Source organism: Natator depressus, chromosome 7, assembly GCF_965152275.1.
Source record: "Natator depressus isolate rNatDep1 chromosome 7, rNatDep2.hap1, whole genome shotgun sequence".
NCBI classification, from domain to species: Eukaryota; Metazoa; Chordata; order Testudines; family Cheloniidae; genus Natator; species Natator depressus.
This window is the reverse complement of record NC_134240.1, coordinates 70,684,772-70,703,579: the sequence shown is the minus strand read 5'-3', so window position 1 is coordinate 70,703,579 and position 18,808 is coordinate 70,684,772. Positions and strand designations below refer to the sequence as shown.

The 18,808-nt window shown below is 41.9% G+C and overlaps 1 long non-coding RNA gene across 1 annotated transcript in view; it reads right to left on the bottom strand.

Moving 5' to 3' along the window:
* The window catches only part of LOC141991612 (uncharacterized), a 35,645-nt gene that overhangs the window by 16,113 nt on the left and 724 nt on the right, over positions 1 to 18,808 (bottom strand). The window contains exon 2 of the long non-coding RNA XR_012640404.1: positions 636 to 690. This is a non-coding gene — a long non-coding RNA (uncharacterized LOC141991612). The remainder of the gene's footprint in view (positions 1 to 635; positions 691 to 18,808) is intronic.

The window sequence follows — 18,808 nt, the reverse complement described above, 5'->3', positions numbered from 1 at the left end:
GATATACAGAAGTAAAGAATGCTTGTGGCTTTTACGAGTTAAGTAATATAGTCAGGCACGGAGCTGGTGTTAGTACTTCAGTGAGGAAGATCAGAAAGCAATTATGCATGGGATGAAATTTTTTCAGCAATGATCCATCATGCTGTCTCAGGCTGCTTTATATGCAGAAAGATCATCTGCTTTAATCTCCCTAGTTCCAAAATCCAAGCAGCGCATCATATATTATGCAAAAAGATACTCTGGGTGGCAGCATTGAATTCACCATTGTGGTCTTTTCTTTTTTTTTACGTCTATGATAGGCATTCCTTTGTAGAAAAAAATCTTTACGCCCCCATATCTCAAAGGGAGAGGTCATTGCTCCTAGCTGCCCTCTGCCTGTGTTCGCCTCACACACAGATCCACACAGCTCTACAGTCACATACACAGTCCTGTACAGCATACCTTCTTTGTGAAATGCTGCAGGCTCAGCAAGACACTTCTCTGCAGAAAGTCAGCTGGTGTGATGCAAATTTCCCTCCTTGCAGGATTTTATAAATTCTCCCCTGGAGGGACTATCATTTTTTTTCTAAAAGCCTCCACTGTATGTATTTCCCCCCCGTTCCAGCAGAACTTGGAAAAAGCTCTGGGTTACTCACGGTAGACTGGAATGCATTTTGTGTAAGTAATCATGTGTTCCTGGAGACACTCTTGCTGAAAAAAATAAAAATAAATAATGGCAGAGTCTTTGTTAGGAATTGTTCATTAAGGACTCAGCTCTCGTCAACTACAGTGAAGCTATGCCAATTTATACTCACTGAAGATCTCGCCCAGAGTCTTGTTACCTTGGAAAATCCCTAAAAGGAAGAGCATGGCTGTGAGAGGGAAGGGGAGCGGTGCAGAGACTACTGAGCGTTACCTTGATTTACTTCAATGGAGTCATTCCAGATTTTCACTGATGTATCAGGAATCAGAGTGTGGATCTTCACTGCCTTGACTTTGTTTAGTGCAAAGTGGGTGTGAAATGCTACCACCTGTCTAGTTCTAACTTGATGGCATTTCACACCCACTTTGCACAAGGGGAAGTGACATAACAAGGGGCAATGGAGAATGAAGAATGAATGAACCCCAGGGTCTCCAAGGGGTGTCTACACTAGGAACTTACATCAGTATAACTATGTCTCTTGGGTGTGAATAATCCACGCCCCTGAGAGAAGTAGCTATACTGACCTACTCCTCGGTGGAGACAATGCTAGGTCAATGGAAGAATTCTCCAATCGACCTAGTTACTGCCTCTCGGAGAGGTGGAATAACTACTCCAACAGGAGATGCCCTCTCATCAGCATCTTCACTCAAATGCTACAGTGGGTGCTGCTGTAGTGTTTTAAGTGTAGACATACCCTAAGTATGATGCATTCCTCCTGCAAGCTTTCTACCACCCTCCTTGAACAAGGACAGCCTGACTCAGTAGTTGTATGTTTGATATTCGCAGCAAGTTAAGGGCTCCAGAGAGACTGTTTATAGAAAGTGCTTTGGAATATATGCTTCAATATAGATACATTTCATTTAAAACTGGAGATGGACTTTCTATCAAAAAATGTGACAGGCTATCTTAAGTGTAACTGTCATCTGCTTAGCTATAAAAAGAAGAAAAAAATCCTTCTTTCCATTGTTTTGGAGGTTTTTTTCATAACTTTCCCAGCATTTAGAGGATGAAATAATGTCAAATCTATTTATCTTTGGCATTTCTTAGGCATGTATCACCTTGGTATCAAAGTGCAGGGATGATATGTGATAACACTCAAAAAATACTTCAATTTCCTCTGGTTTCTTGCTCATCCTTCTTTGCCTTCATCTAAAAGAAGTTCAGATTGGCTCAGATTTTTGCATTTTTCCAAATCTGAGGTACAGATGAAAATTCAGCGCCTATAATTCAACCGTTGATAACAATCATACCAGTATAGTTAAACCTGGATTTTATGATCAACACTGATTTAAAAGGCAAGGAATAGAAATCCATTGTTTTGTTAGGATAAAACCTATTCAGACTGTCATTTCCGTGACTCACACTACTCATTTATTTATTTGCATATGCATTTGTATTCTCTATCCATCACTGTAGCAGCATCTGGAAGTTTTACAGTATTTTGAACTATACATAATAACAATTCCATCTGCTTATGGTGATCAAACCCCACTATTGCTTGCTATGAAAAGGTGAAACTACTCACATGAGGAGTCATCCCACTGCTATATGAAAGGGACAGTTAAATGCTTCAGTTAAAAGACAGTTTAAAACCTGCTGGAACAAATGTGCATTACACTGTGCCCTGAAGCCCCCCAAATTCTGGCAATGATGAACTACCAAAGGGAGCAAGTTTCAGAGGTTTAGAGAGGATCCTAACCACATGACACAGCATAGCCGGAGGAGAGGCAGCTTATATTTTAGATGGAGACAGACCAGACCTCAGATACTATAGTGATGAGTGCCATACAAGAGTAGATAAAACAGATGCAATGTTTCAATCCAGATTTGGACTTCCCCCACAAATTTGGGAGTATTTACATTCAAGGCTTTAGATTGGCTGGTTGAGAGACAGGAAGCCACTGGGAAGTTTAGGTTTAGAGCTGAACTATGACAATGTCTAAGGATTGGGATTTTTATTTGGGATTCCTGTCACACTTCAGGGCAACCACACCTGCTATCCCCCTTCATGGTCCAACCAAGACAACCACTCTTAGGTTTCCGGTTCTCCAGCTGTCCCCTCTCTTGGGCAGAGACCTGTGTCTGTCTCTCTTTTGACCAGGATATTTCCAAGGCTGCACAGTTCCCTGCCCTCACTGTGACTTCCCCAGCAAGTCACACTGCCTAAGTAGGCCTGCTTTGCCTTCTCCTCAGTGGCTGTAAACAGCACATTTGTCCACAGTTATGTTTGTGCCCAGCTCTTCCTAACCGAGCAAATTTACTTGTAGGGTAAAAGCATGAAAGAGAAAAAATAGTTAAAACAATAGAAGAACCTACGCATATACTAATAAGCTTACTGGAGATGAACCCAGCCCCAACCAGGGCTCTGGCATGTGAACAGTTCTTCAAACCCCATCAAAGGCTTTTTTCTGTGGTTACAAGCTCATAACATCTTTTGCTCAGAATAGGAACTCCCAGGAAGAGGTCAACTCCTTCCAAAACTTCCAACTTCCAAAACTCCCAGGAGGGATTGTGGGGCCTCCTTTGGACAAAAAGTCCTGTCTGTTGCTGGATCAGAAAGCAGGCCCTGAGGCAGTTTAAACTCAGGCTATTTATTCAAAAGTCCTTTATTTGCCATCTGGTCTCTAGACAATCCAATTTGAACCAGTATATGTGAGCCTCTAGGTGGTGGTAATACAACCTAAGTGAATTTGCCTAATGACCTCCAGTGATGGGTTTGGTCACAGAGACCATCTTGGGACTGTTACCTGATGTGTGGAGATTACCTCTGAGCCCGTTTTCCCTGCCAGCTTGGGACTCCAGAACCCTGCCTTGTTGAGCCAGACATGCTAGCCTGCTGCAACACAGACCCAGGGTCTGTGCCACGCCCAGAAAGCTGCAGACTTAACAGAAAACAGCTTAGCAGGTTACCTGCCTCCAGCACCCAGACACCCAGCTCCCAATGGGATCCAAACCCTAAATAAATCTGATACAGGGTAAACTCATAAATTGTCCACCCTCTATAACACTGATAGAGAGATATGCACAGCTGTTTGCTCCTCCGGGTATTTATCACTTATTCTAGGTTCATTAATAAACAAAAGTGATTTTATTAAGTATAAAAAGTAGGATTTAAGTGGTTTCAAGTAATAACAGACAGAACAAAGTAAGTCACCAAGCAAAATAAAACAAAACACGCACGTCTAAGCCTAATACATTAAGAAACTGACTACAGGTAGTATCTTACCCTCACAGATGTTCCAATAAGCGTCTTTCACAGACTAGAATCCTTCCTAGTCTGGGCCCAATCCTTTCCCTGGTGCAGTCCTTGTTAGTTCCAGCAGACATCTTAGGTGTAAAGCAGGGGCTCTCTCATGACTGGCTGCCTCAGAGATGTTCCAATAAGCTTCTTTCACAGACTAGACCTCTTCCTAGTCTGGGCCCAATCCTTATTAGTTCCAGCAGACATCTTAGGTGGAAAGCAGGGGCTTTCTCATGACTGGCCACCCCCTTTGTTCCGTTCCTCCCCCTTTTATAGCTTTAGCACAAGGTGGGAATCTTTTGTCTCCCTTGGTCCCCACCCCTCCTTCAAATGGGAAAAGTACCAGTTAAAGGTGGATTCCAGTATCATGTGACATGGTCACATGTCCTGTGAGATCTCATTCTTCATTACCCACGGGCTGGCCTACACCTACACAGGAAGGCTTGCAGGTAAATAAACCATCTACAACCAGTTGTCCTAGTCAATGGGAGCCATCAAGATTCTAAACCACCATTAATGGCCCACACTTTGCATAATTACAATAGGACCTCAGAGTTATACTTCATATTTCTAGCTTCAGATATAAGAATGATACCTGCATACAAATAGGACGAACACACTCAGTAGATTATAAGCTTTGTAATGATACCTTACAAGAGACCTTTTGCATAAAGCATATTCCAGTTACATCATAGTCATAAGCGTATTTCCATATGTTTCAGAGTAGCAGCCGTGTTAGTCTGTATTTGCAAAAAGAAAAGGAGTACTTGTGGCACCTTAGAGACTAAAATTTATTTGAGCATAAGCTTTCGTGAGCTACAGCTCACTTCATTGGATGCATTCAGTGGAAAATACAGTGGGGAGATTTATATACATAGAGAACATGAAACAATGGGTGTTACCATACACACTGTAACGAGAGTGATCACTTAAGGTGAGATATTACCAGAAGGGGGGGGGGAACCTTTTGTAGTGATAATCAAGGTGGGCCATTTCCAGCAGTTGACAAGAACGTCTGAGGAACAGTAGGGGGTGGGGGTGGAATAAACATGGGGAAATAGTTTTACTTTGTGTAATGACCCATCCACTCCCAGTCTCTATTCAAGCCTAAGTTAATTGTATCCAGTTTGCAAATTAATTCCAATTCAGCAGTCTCTCATTGGAGTCTGTTTTTGAAGTTTTTTTCTTGAAGAATTGCAACTTTTAGGTCTGTAATCGAGTGACCAAAGAGATTGAAGTGTTCTCCAACTGGTTTTTCTCGTTACAGTGTGTATGGTAACACCCATTGTTTCATGTTCTCTATGTATATAAATCTCCCCACTGTATTTTCCACTGAATGCATCCGATGAAGTGAGCTGTAGCTCATGAAAGCTTATGCTCAAATAAATTTGTTAGTCTCTAAGGTGCCACAAGTACTCCTTTTCTTTTTGCATATTTCTATAAAGCATATGGAGTGCAACGTCACATCTCCCCACTGTTCTTAATTTTTGGAAGAGCTGCAGTCACCTTCCCCCATGGCATTACATACAATCCCTGACCCACAATGGCACATAAACTTAATTCAATAAGGTTTATTCAGGATATTGTAGGACATTGCCATATCTGTCACAGTTCCACCTAATTGTAAGGCTTTCTCTTATTACGCTTTATGTGGTTACTGGATTATGCTCCAGCACTAAGCTATATATACATATATATTTCATTTCACGCACCCCGGTGCTTGGTTAATATCCATGGTCTCACCACTTCTTTACTGTTGCTTGATTCACAGGGTTGGAAAAATGGCTGTTTTCATATTGAAGGAATGTTCAAAAATCACACATTTTTTTCACATTTGATGCCAAAGCTATCATCATTTGAATGATGGGCCCATTGTCAACTATTTTTTGCAAACAGATAGCCCTGATTTTATTGTAAAAAATCATACCACTTTATTCTGCAAAGATAGGCCTATTTTTGAGTTTGTAATGAAATGTGAAAATCTCACAATTTTCAGAAGGCACAATTCACCCTCTGCCATCTCCATATTGCTTCACTTCTTTAAAACTGATGAGTGACAGTCCAGAATTTCATATGGAGTCCTGTATCATAAGGATGCAGGCTGGAGTCAAAAAACTATAATCTATAACAACACTGCATAATCACATATAGTCCATTGGTATGGTTTTGTCTGTCATTCAACATGATGACAATGGGTAGGGGACTGTGTACTATAGAAATGGGAATATAGGAAGGCTTTGATGTTGCATTCAGTTGGACTATGTTATAAATGATACATTGTAAGTTCCTTATTTTATATAGTTCAAACATGCAGGCAGGTACATTTAAAAGGAGTCACAAGACATGAAAATGTGTAACAAGATACATCTCAAAATCCTGAGTACCTCCCCGCAGGGAGCAAATCAAACTTAAAAAAATCAGAAAGAGTGCAATAAAAGCATATTCTAATGAGGGGAAAGTCACCATATCATTAAAGAAGTGAAATCCCAGCTACAATATCATGCAAATTTAAAAATTAATACACACTGTGCCTGGAGACTGCTGGTGCAGTGGGCTAATGCATGAGCTGTCACCTTGGGAGGGACAGATTCATAGTTTCAGCTCATCACATCTATATTTGAAGTGGAAATTCTTATCTAGTTCCCATGTGTTTACAAACTGCAACACTAACTGGCTAGCCTGGCAATGTCTACTTCAGAGGAGCCCATGGGGGGAGGGATAGCTCAGTGGTTTGAGCATTGGCCTGCTAAACCCTGGGTTGTGAGTTCAATCCTTGAGGGGGCCATTTAGGGATCTGGGGCAAAAATTGGGGGATTGGTCCTGCTTTGAGCAGGGGGTTGGACTAGATGACCTCCTGAGGTTCCTTCCAATCCTGATATTCTATGATGGCTGCAATACAGAGGGGTAACAGGTCAGGAGTGAGAATCACTGGCAAAGCTGTGTGGGTGGATTTTGCAGGCATAGTACAAGTATATATTTTGCCTCAATCCAGCCTCTTTACATTGGCTTGATACATTTAAAAGGGGCGGGGGGGGGGACGACAAACAAAAGACTTGACTATCTTGCAGGGGGAATTATGTCTAAGTTCTTTCAGTGTCTGGACTAATGTGTTGCCATCAGTATGGGTCAATTCCTATTGACAAGCTGTAATAAATGTATACTCCCTTAAACAATTCATCAGTGATTAATAGGAATTAATGACCCATAATGAGTTAATAACCCACTTAATATAAAAGGATATAGCATAGCGTTCAGTATTATAGAAAAAAATTGGTTACTAAACAGCTTGTGATGAATGTCCAGTATCACTGGAAGAAGAAAATATAGTTATGTATTACATACATGGGCCCTGATTTTGATCTCAGGTACCCCAATTTTACACCATTAGACCTCTGACTTAGTGGAGTTACTCCTGATTTAGAGGCTGGAGCAAGAGAGATCAGAATCTAGCTGGGAAATACTTGAACCTAGAGTAACACAGAATTATTAAACCTTGTGTTTGTTTAGAGAGCCATGCAGGTTCCATTTGCAGTGCAATAAAAAACAGCAATGAGTAGGCTTGTGTTTAACTGAATGGCTGTTTGTAAATATTATTTTTGCAATATTTACTTTGCTGCAATTAATGGAGTACAGATAAGCATATCCTGTCTCCTATCTGACACCCTGTTGGAAGTTGTTCTCCTTAGGGTCAATTGGCAAGATTATTTCTCCATCTTACAGTTTTTGAACATACAGAGGCAGCTGTTACCTCACGTTGTGGAATTGGGCTCACACAGCACATTCCTTATGGATACCAGGTGTTAACCTATGACCAACTGAACATGTTGGTGGAAAGCTAGTTACACTTACGAACACTTTGTTGTTTCTCTTTACTACCTAGAGTTACTTCAGACACAGAGTTTTACAGCAGAGTCATTTATCTTGAGATGCAATACTTTATTTGCTAGGAGGCTGGAACTCTCCTTCAGTACTATAGCTCTGCAAATCCATCTTTATTGTGAAGAGAGAAAACATGCTACTGGTAAAGCACCACATTTCCCCACATAGGACCTGATCCAAAGCCCATTGAACCCAATGGGGAATCTCCCAGTGATTGCAGCAGGCTTTGGAGCAGGTTCATAGTGCAGCTGAGCATTGCATTTTGAGGTACAATATAAAAAAATAAATGCAGTAATCTAAATTGTAAAAATAAAAACATAAGAGTTGAAACATAAGAGTGATTTATGAGAGCCAATATTTAAAAACAATCACCTTACTAGGACAACAAAATCCCCCAACCGGATCCTCAGATTGCTAGTTAGGTCCATTAATCCCCATTTCGTGTATATCAGTGCTGATTTAATTCTCCAGATGTGGTCTGTGGGTGCCCTATAAAGGTTCCCAGATTTGAAAATATAGATAATTTTCTGTTTTAATTAAAGAACAGCTTACATACAAAGGACCCCTTTTCACATAGTGGACTCTATTTGCACATAAATCTACACCCACACAAATCTGTACTTTTCAGGCATGTTCGCTTGTGCACCCAGATGAAGGGATTTGCACATGCAAATTCTATTTAGACAATCACTGATGCACACAAGTGTCAGAATCTATCATCTGTATGCACAAGTGACAGCGCTTTAAAGGTACTCGTACAAAGTAACGCTCATGTAACTGGCCCCATTCGGGCCTTCGGCAGGTACTGAACTAAGGATCTCTTACACTGAAAATATTTCTCTCCACTTCTTGAGGTGATGGCCCAGATCCTCAAATATATATAGGTGCCCAATTCCCATTGATTTCAGAGGGAGTTAGAAGCCTAAGTACCTTTGAGTACCTGGGCCTAAGCCCTCAGTGTGGCAGCTTAGTAGACTCTTTAAAATCCTCTTATATGGCATGGTCCATAGAGGGCAACAAAGACCTGGAATCCTAGCAAGGGTTACACATGCATGGGTAGAAGTTAGATCAGCATATGAAGGTCAATATTCAAGTTAATTATAAAATAATAATATATTGTAAAATAGTGTTATGAATTTTGTAAACCCTTGTTATGGATCCGGCATAACTGCAACCTTACATTTGGGGTAAGTGTAAAGAAACCATTGTAATCAGGTGACTGAAACAGTCCGACAGCCTGCACATTCCCCCCCTCCTCCCGCCACCCCACCTGCCCATGTCTTTGGTCAAAACAAAGGCCACTCAGGGATGGGAACAACATGGACAGGGGTTTGGCAGGGCATTATCTGGGAAAGGGTATGCGTTATATATAATATATAAAAATAAAAAGAGAGAAGCAGCCAACAAGCGAAGCAGACAGCAAGGGAAGTACTGGAAATGTGGCCCTGAGAGAAAGCTTTTTGGGCACAGAGCGCTGGCTGGAACAGTGCGGAAAGAAACTGTCTCCTACTGTTTGATTCCTATTGTATTCAGGGAAACAGGTCTTTATGTATCATCTTTGTAAATAAGCAAGATTGTATCAGAGAAAAATCTAGTTCTACTATCAATTTCTCTTCCTAACTGGAACAACCTGCAACACACTGAATTTGGCTAATTGCTTAGGTGAAAAGGGGGTAACAACAGCCTGCAACAACAGGTATTTTCAGGGTTTTCCATGTGAAATCCTACCGGTTTTGCCTTTCCCCCTGTGTACAGATGCAGATAGAAGTTTACCAAATGCTCCATAAGCAAAAATAGTCTGATTATTCTGCCATTGCCACTAGATGTTAGAGCAAAGCCCTGCAAAACCCCCTTTTCCACTTTCCTGTCAGGGACAGGTTTCAATTTGTACCAAACAATATAGTACAATAGAACATTTGTAAATAAAACTAACAGAATCAAAGATAAATCTACACTCTCTTGAGGCTGACATCAGTGCACAGTTGTATGCTCAAATGGATGGTACACCTACTATTAGTCTGAAAAATCTGAAGCCACTGACATAATAGATAGCAGCAATCTGAGAAGAGTAGGGCTACCCACCCAATTTCGGGATGTTTATCACTATTAATCGTCTCCACTATTGACCCTATATGGCTTAAGTGCCTCCCTGTCCTCAACAGAGCGCACTCTGAGCCAGCATCCAAACTCATCCTCTTCTTGGGGTATAGCTTCAGTTCTCTCTCTCATACACACAAAATTCAGCCTAAATGTCTCCTCTGAGCCTGGCTACCTCAAGGAGGCTGTCCTCTGCCACAGCTCTCTGTCACTTGAGGGCCACTTCTATTTGTCTTATCCAGGGTGGAGTTAGCAAGTCACACTTGCCACAAAGAGTGAGCAGGAATAAATCTCTGCAGGGTTCCAACTCCTGCTAACAGGTATGTCATCAGTAGAGTCCTGCAGGAAAGCACAGTTTTTATTCTTATGGAAGCTGGAGATGAAGCCCTGCTTTCTCCAGGTGGTCTGCTAACGCATCTTTCTGGCTTCATAAGAAGATAAGAATGGCCATACTGAGTCAGACCAAAAGTCCATCTACCCCACTATCCTGTCTTCTGACAGTGGCCAATGCCAGGTGCTTCAGAGGGAATGAACAGAGCAGGTAATCATCAAGTGAGCCATCCGGTCACTCATTCCCACTGTCACTCTTGCAAACAGAGGCTAGGGACACCATCCCTGCCCATCCTGGCTAATAGCCATTGATGGACCTATCCTCCATGAACCTATAGTTCTTTTTTGAACTCTGTTTAAGTCTTGGCCTTCACAACATCCTCTGGCAAGGAATTCCACAGGTTGACTGCGCATTGTGTGAAGAAATACTTCCTTTTGTTTGTTTTAAACCTGCTGCCTACTAATTTCATTTGGTGACTTCTTGTTCTTGTGTTATGAGGAGTAAATGACACTTCCTTATTTACTTTTTCCACACCCAGTCATGATTTTATAGACCTCTATCATATCCCACCTTAGTTGTCTCTTTTTCAGGTTGAAAAGTCCCAGTCTTATCAATCTCTCCTCATATGGAAGCTGATCCATACCCCTAATCATTTTTGTTGCCCCTTTCTGTACCTTTTCCAATTCCAGTGTATCTTTTTTGAGATAGGTGACCAGATCTGCACACAGTATTCAAGATGTGGACGTACCATGGATTAATATAGAGGCAGTATGGTGTTTTCTATCTTATTATCTATCCCTTTCCTAATGATTACCAATATTCTGTTGGCTTTTTTGACTGCCGCTGCACAATGAGTGGATGTTTTCAGAGAAATAGCCACAAGGACTCCAACATCTCTTTCTTGAGCGATAACAGCTAATTTAGACCCCATCATTTTATATTTATAGTTGGGATTATGTTTTTCAATGCGCATTACTTTGTATTTATCAACATTTCATCTGCTATTCTGTTGCCCAGTCACCCAGTTTTGTGAGGTCCCTTTGTAACTCTTTGCAGTCTGCTTTGGACTTAACTATCTTGAGTAGTTTTGTATCCTCTGCAAATTTTGCCACCTCGCTGTTTACCCCTTTTTTCCAGATCATTTATCAATATGTTGAACAGTTCTGGTCCCAGTACTATTTACCACTATTTAACCCCTCTCCATTCTGAAAACTGCTGACCATTGTTTCCTATCTTTTAACCAGTTACTGATCCATGAGAGAACCTTCCCTCTTATCCCATGACAGTTTAGGAACTTTGTTTATCAGGGCAGTACAACTAATGTGCTTCAGAGCTGTAGGAGGAGAAAGGAAGACTAAAGCTGAGATAAAATAAGGCTGATGTTATAATGGCTCTCTGACAGCAATGTTTGGAGGTTAATTATCTTTCCTAAAGAGTAACTATTAATCTTTTCTCCCCTACCATAGTATTCCATAATACTAATTCTCATTTTTAAGACAGGAAAATTAATAGCAGAGAAAAGGTCTAATATACCAAACTCAAAGAAGGAGTCAAATTTACCACAGTGGTACAGTAGGCACCATCAATAAAAACCCATACCAAAAGATCACTCTCTCACAGTGTTTCCAGAACATAAATATTTTTTGGGATGTACTCAGTAGCAGACACCATCAAGCTTTTGTTTCATTTGAACACACACTAGCCATCTTGAATTGCTTCACTGGAATAGGCTTTATGATATGAAATTCTGTCTTGCATTTATTGAAGGGACAACATTCTGGGCTGGTGTCTATTAAAGCTTAAAATTTTTGTCTCTTTTTAAGAAACAAAAATTGGTTCTGTCTCTTAAAAGATTGTTTAAAACGTAACTCTCAAAGTAACAGGTGTTATAGGAAAGCACTTGTGCCCTGGTCCTATTTTATGCCATAAAGAACTACACATTTTAATAAGGTCACCACATCACACCTGACTTTGAATTTGTTTTGGCTTTAGACATGGAAGCCAAAGCTAATGGTCCTATTTTCAAAGAGCTGTCCTCGTTTTTTAAAATTAAAGGTGCTAATACATGTAAGGACCTTTGCAAGAGCCAGATGGAACAGATCCTGGAGTTTGAAGTCCTGTCTTTATCTGCGGAGCAGGTACATTGCAGACATGAGCAGTGCAGGTGTAACCCACACACCTCCTGGGTGTGGTGTTCTGTCCCATCTAGTGGCACCGAGACCATTTAGAGAGAGAGAGAGATAAAATGAGTCTGCTCTACAGCTGTAGCTAACAGTCAGAAGGCTTTTAGCTCATGTAGTAGAGGCTCATGCACTAAGCTCCAGAGGTCCTCGCTTCGATCCTGCCCACCGACGACTGGGGTCTGTTGGTGTTACACAGGTCTCTCTGCTCTGCCCCATTCTTATTCTATCAGGACCACCTTTAAAAATAGTGGGAGCATAGTTCAGTCTCCATGTCTATTCAAACCCTTGGCCTCTTTCCTGAGTCTGCTGACAAGGGGGATGCTAGCCAGCCAGAAAGGTAGGTTTGTGATGTGGGCACCTTCCCCACTAGAAGGTGAACAAAGCATGTGACCTCATTGTTTGTAGGCCACTAAGGGTACATCTACACTGCAAATAAAATCTCGTGGCTGGCACATTCCAGCTGACTTGGGTTCCTGGGTCTGTGCCCCACACTGGAATCTGTTGAAGGTTGAGAGTTATGTTCAGAGCTACATTGTTGTTGCGCTGTGCAGCATGATGAGTGAAATGTGTGTTTTTAAAGATATGGCTGAGGGAGAAAGTTATCTTTCAAGCACCTTTGACATACTATCCACAGCTAACTGAAACCAGATTGGAATTGGTATTTGAGAACTACAAGCCAAGTGCTTTACCTTTTCAGATGCTGGAATAGCAGGAACAAAATGCCCCACAATTCATGTTGAAAATGATAGAAAAATCAATGCTAACTCAGTGCAGAGAAGATAGTCCCATTACAAGAAAGTCATTTTCAGACTCCATTGTGAGGTTGGACCAGAAAGGCTAGCCGCAGTGGTTGGGTGACACTCTGCCTACTGGGAGATATTATGCCAAACATCCCTCAGGGTGCATAGTCTATGGCACAATTTTATTTTAAGTGAGACATGTAGGAGGGGTAATAATCTTCAGATTCAAGCACCTTTATCTAGAGCTCAGTCTGCCTTTTCTTAACATGCAGATTACACCTCACTCCTGCCTGTGAGGTGAGTATGATACCCTTTTGCAAATGCAAAAATGGAGATACAGAGAAGCTGAGCCAAACATTTCTGAAGTGGACACTAATTTTGTGTGCCTCTGTTTTTGGGGTGTAATCTGAGACACTTTGGCCTGAAGGACAATGGGAGCTGTGGGTGCTCAGCACCTTTGGGAAAAAAATTAGGCTCACAACCTCTCTGAAGTAAGGCACACAACATTTGTGGCCACTTTTAGAAAACTGGGCTAAAATTTACTGGTGCCAGGTCACACAGGGAGTTAGTGGCAGAGTTATAAATAGAGCCCATGTGTCCAGACTATAAATATCCTTTACTAGCCACTGCGTCACATTTCCTCCCACAGCTGCTGCATTGGTTCTTTCTCTGAGTCTCTCCCTCAAAGCACTTCCTTTGCAGAACATGCTTACCTCAGCGCAGTGACTGACTCTGCCTCAGATACTGCTTCCACAGAACTGCAGGATGACTTCACCCCTTCTGTGGGCTGAGCGAAGCTAATGCCCTGGCTTTCAAATTCTCTGTTCAGTGGCTTGGGGACTGACAAGCCCAGTTACCCTTCAACCATCCAGCTTTAACTCTTCCAGACTTCAGACTCACTCTCCAAGGATAATGGATAGGGCCTTTCAGCCAGCACTGCAAATGGACCTTGCATGTAGCAGCTACTGAATATTTTAAAGCAATGGGATTAAACTCAGGTTAAACTCATCCCTGGAGCAAAAGCCAATAAAGATTCCTTCCTCCCTCCCCATTTCTTATTTAATTCTTCCCTTCATTCCATATTTGCCCCCTCTGTGACTGTTTCAGGGATACCAACTGCAGTTGGCAGTATAGCCTCATTTATGGATGTGCTCCTGAACTATTGCTTTTCCCTCCTATCTTCTCTTCCCTCCTTTCTCTGGAACAGAATATTGAGATATTCTACAGCTCTAGTTCAGAGTATAGCTGTTAAACAGCTGAGGAAGATGAGGCTGGTGTGGCAAACAGTGTATTGCTGAATTACTATGGAACAAGGCAGTGAGAAAACAAACCTGCTTTGAAGGGAATAGCCGTCAAGAGCTCTTGCCTGTTAACCAGGCTGGCCCAGTGACGAAGTATTGGATGCTGTGTACAGTAATTTGTAGGCCACATGGAGGGCAACAGTTTATGCCTGGAAGCTGTCACATACCTCCCTTGGTGGATTGCAGCGTGTGTTTATGTAAGAACTGAGCACATGCCGAAGAATTTACAGGCTGCATTTCTCTGGGGTTTGTTGTTTGCCTTTATTTTCTGCTAGTAAGGCAAAGCAAGCATACAGAAATGGGACTGATTCTGCAGTTCTTCCTTGTGCTGAATCTTTGAAGTCCACAGGAGTCCTGGGTGTGAAAAGGTGGCAGGATCATTTGGCCTGTTGTGTTTGTAATTGTCAGGAGCACCACTACCTCGGAAGGAGTTTGGCTACATTCCTTTGCTGGAAAGGCAAGAGTCTTGCACCTTGTGGCATGTTCAACTAGCAACGGTCAGACCTCAGAAAGCTGGAACGTTCAATCTGGATAAAACACCCTGAAGTTAGGTGCTAGCCACACTTGCCAAACCTTCCGAGGAGACCCAAACCCCTCCTCATGCCCCCTCCTGCCTTGCAGTCGGGTAAACCTCTCTCTCTCTGGCAGCAGCATTCTGTTAGGGAAGCTTGGGGAGGCTCTGTTGTCTCTCTCCCTAATAAAACCAGGCTTAGAGAAAGATACATGCCTTTCTCTGTGATGGATGATGCCAGCTCAGGGGAATCTCTGTGACCCATCTCAACAGAAATAGTTGGCAATGGTGGGTCTTCAGTTACACACATTATTACCTGGAAGCGAAGCCTGAGGTGTCCACAAGCATGAACACCTGGTGCTTTCTACATTCAATCTGCCTGCCAGGTCATCACTGCCAGAGGTGTCTGTGTCTATGCCGAGTACCACATAGAATCACAGAATAGAATATCAGGGTTGGAAGGGACCTCAGGAGGTCATCTAGTCCAATCCCCTTCTCAAAGCAGGACCAATCCCCAAGTTTTGCCCCAGATCCCTAAGTGGGCCCCTCAAGGATTGAACTCACAACCCTGGGTTTAGCAGGCCAATGCTCAAATCACTGAGTTATCCCTCCGCCTCTCATGGGCCTCCTTAAGCCCCTACAACATGCTGTCTTCCCCTGTCTCCCTATCAGCTACTGCATCCTGTGGCCCAGCAGTCAGTCAGTAGTGAGTGTCCCCCCACCACTCACATCATGTATTTAGGATGTTCCATGGCCTCTGCTGATTTCTTCATTAGCCATGGGGGTAGGAAGTGGGGGAAGGCAGTCAGAAGATTTCATCTCTTCTTTGGGCCTCTGGCACCATCAGACAAGACCAAGGGTGGGAATCAGACATTGTACTCTAGCTGAACTGCCTGATCACGCACTTCCCTACAGAGCCTCCCAACCTGCAAGCAGGACTAGTAAGTCCCTCCACTCTTAAAGTGATACCTTGCAATTCCAATACAGTCCTCAGTACATCATACCATTGACATCAATGGACTCTGGATCAGTCCCTTAGTGAAAAGTAAGTGATGTTTTAAAAATAGTTTCTTTTTCAGTAAATGGATTTTACTAGCAATGTAGAAAAGGGTTGGAGACTATCAGTGACTTTTTTATGGTGACAGTGTTCCTTTAACAGTACTGTCAACCCCCTAAGCATTCAAAAATCCTGACTCAGCCCCCATAAATATCACGAGACTAGCTTAAATATAAAGACTTTTAAAAAAATACTGGGTTCTTTTTATTGGCTGTCTGGTTTCTGGAGCCTTTAGAGTGCACTCAGGTTATGGTTTCAGGTTCTTCTATGCAACCATGAGGACTAGAAACTTACATTTTAAAAACTGTAAACTGAGATTCTCACAGAATCATCCAAGAACAGGAGCTTCAAAAAAACCAATAAGTATCATGAGATGGCCTTGTTTCTTTAAAACTAGAGTTCTTGGCGATGAAACTAGAGATGAATGAATAAGTTGTACTGGATATATTTCAACTTCATTTTTAAAAATCCTCATTCTGTACTCCTGCCCCTAACCCTCCCTCCTTCCAAAAAGTCTCAGTTGTAACAGTTTCTGGTTTATAGATGAATGCAGTAGAACAAGGTTCATGTTCTCTAGTGATGGCCCATTTAAAGTCTGCAACATTAATACAATTTAAACCCAACATGATCTCTGCTGACTGATGTCACAATTTCCTTCTGGCAAGAAGAAAAGGACTCTGGGGTCAGCTGGCAAAGGAATATAAAAGAACCAGAAGGAATGGGAAAATACCTCAGAACTACACTGCCTAATGACCACAAAATGAAGTCTTGGTATTTGACTTGCCATTCAGCTAGATAAGCTTTTTAAGTATAAAAGAACAAACAAAAGGCCAACAGCCACACTCTGCCCCAGACCAGAGAATGGGTCCAGAATCTGAAGATGCTATCTGTAGCAATGAGCAAAAGAAAAGCACGTTAATCTTTTGCCTTGGGGTGGGCTGAGATTTTCATGTTGATAGTGTATTTTGGTCAATAATCAATGGCTTCTATGTACAGTACTGTGCACGAGTACCACATTTACTGTACCATGACATCATGGTGTTGCTTCTGGTTCTTGTGCTAGTTCTAAGTTTATGGTTTATTCTGAGAACTGTGGGGACCCTGAAGAAGGATCTCCACTGATCTAGGCTCCTTCCAGTTGCACTACAATTAGGAGCAGTGAGACATCTTCCTTTAGAACTTTTAACTCTCATTTCAGGATTGGCCCATGAGGGTCACTACATAGTAATAGGGCTGAGGATTTCTGCAGCACTACCTCTGTGTAGAACTGGGCCGTAGTCCTGATCCACAGCCCTTTAAAGCCAATACAAAAGTTCATATTGATTTTAATGAGCTTCGGATCAGGACTTTAATAAATGCTGAACTTTGAATCTGGCCCCTAGTAAATGCTGGACTCTGGATCCAGAGTTGATTGTACCCACAGTTTTCCAGTCATGACTAATTACCAGTGAAAATTAGAGGCAGTTTTTAAAAAACAGACTCCTGACCTGTAATGTCAGGTAGATTCTAGGGATTCAGTAGGCAGGGGAGAAAGGATCAGCTATTGTGTAGTTTTTAATTGTTAGCTAACCTCAAAATTCTGAGGTTGCCATTCAATTCCCAGGAAATAAGCCAACCATTATTTTACTACACTACCGTGTTAATAGGGCACTTTGTACTTGTTACCATCCATCACATTGCCTGGGATAAGGGTTAATGTGGTATATTTCTTGAGAGGATAGGAGAGGAATTAATGTTCTGTATTTTTTTCTCTGCAGTCTAAATAAATCAATGTCCAGGTGAATTGCTAAGTGCATCTAAAAGCCTTGCAAGAATCACAGGAACCTCAAGGGTAATTTTTAAAATAAAATTTAAAATTTCATTTTCAGCAGTAGCTGGGTGTTTGAGGGAGGTCACTGCTGGAGAGATTTGCTAGAGAGGTCACTGATAGACTCTTCCTAACATTGTTGCATTCCTCTTTTTCTCTGCTTTGGACTCTTGGGAATAACAAATACAGTATATATGGGAAAAAATAACACTTTGCAATTCTATACAGCTCCTTGCATCTGAAGATCTCAAAGCACTTGACAGACTAGTTAATTCTCATCTGGGCGGTACAGGTGTCAAGTGTTACTATACTCATTTAACAGATGGACATAGTGAGGCATGGAAAGTTTAAGTGGGTTGTCTGAGGTCATGCAGGAAGTCAGAGGCAGAAATGGAACCTGACTCCCAGTCTCTTGCTGTAATCAGTAGACAACAGTCTTTCTCACTACATTATTGTTAGATTAAGAGCTAAATCATTGTTTTTCTGATTTCCACTTCCTTAGTTTGATTACATTAACTACACTTGGTTTTTTTACGTACAGTAATTGGGTCCTGCATGGGTTTCACTCCATGACTTAATAGCATGCCAGTTAGGGAACCGAATGGTGCTCTAGCCTTCATTTTCTTTTGCTGTGTACCTTAATTAAACTAGGTTCAGTGAGAGTCTAGATAAGTGCTACATATTCTTTGGTAATTAGCAATTTATAACTGCATTAGAGGTGGCCTAAAAGATTCAGGAAGAGTGCAGGTGCTAACCCACAGTAGTTGTAAGTATAAGCTATTGAAGCATTGCCTCCAGAGACTGGATCTAGCCTGGTAGACCTCTCTAAAGGCCCAGATCCAGTCTAGATGAACTGCTCCTAACACAGGACCAGAGAGCAGGTACAGGTGTTTTTATGCCCTGGGCCCCAGGACTCAAATTTGCACCCTGTAGCCTCAAAGAGCTGTTACAGCAGCACAATATATATCCATAGCACAGC